The sequence below is a fragment of the Panthera pardus genome, unplaced genomic scaffold (genome assembly GCF_024362965.1).
Source record: "Panthera pardus isolate Hobbes unplaced genomic scaffold, ASM2436296v1 HiC_scaffold_25, whole genome shotgun sequence".
Lineage (NCBI taxonomy): Eukaryota > Metazoa > Chordata > Mammalia > Carnivora > Felidae > Panthera > Panthera pardus.
The window spans coordinates 98,023,442-98,024,394 of NW_026526821.1; positions in this window are offsets into that span (position 1 = coordinate 98,023,442).

Here is a 953-nt window from a genome sequence, read left to right on the forward strand (position 1 = left end):
AAACTGGCTAGTGGTTTATCAATTTTGTTAATTCTTCTGAAGAACCAGCTTCTGGTTTCATTGATCCATTCTGTTTGTTGTTGTCATTGTTGTTGTTGTTGTTGTGTCTTTTTGTTTTGTTTTTTGGTTTCGATAGCATTAATTTCTGCTCTAATCTTTATTATTTCCTGTCTTCTGCTGGTTTGGGGTTTATTTGCTGTTCTTTTTCCAGTTCTTTAAGGTGTAAGGTTAGGTTGTGTATCTGAGACCTTTCTTCCTTCTTTAGGAAAGCCTGGATTGCTATATATGTTCCTCTTATGACCACCTTTGCTGTGTCCCAGAGGTTTTGGGCTGTAGTGTTATCATTTTCATTGCCTCCATGTACTTTTTAATTTCCTCTTTAACTTCCTGGTTAGCCCATTCATTCTTTAGTAGGATGTTATTTTGTCTCCAAGTATTTGTTACCATTCCAAATTTTTTCTTGTGGTTGATCTCGAGTTCCATAGTGTGGTCTGAAAATATGCACAGTATGATCTCAGTTTTCTTGTACTTGTTGCAGGCCGATTTGTGTTCCAGTATGTGGTCTATTCTGGAGAATTTCCATGTGCACTAGAGAAGAATGTATATTCTGCTGCTTTAGGATGATATTCTGAATATATCTGTTAAGTCCATCCAGTCCAGTGTGTCATTCAAAGCCATTGTTTCCTTGTTGATTTTTTGATTAGATGATCTGTCCATTGCTCTAAGTGAGGTGTTGAAGTCCCCTACTATTACGGTATTATTATCAATTAGTTTCTTTATGTTTGTGATTTAATTGATTTATATATTTGGGTCCTTTCACGTTTGGAGCATAAATGTTTACAACTGTTAGGTCTTCTTGGTGGATAGACCCCTTAATTATGGTATAATGCCCTTCTTCCTCTCTTGTTACAGTCTTTATTTTAAAGTGTAGATTGTCTGATATAAGTATGGCT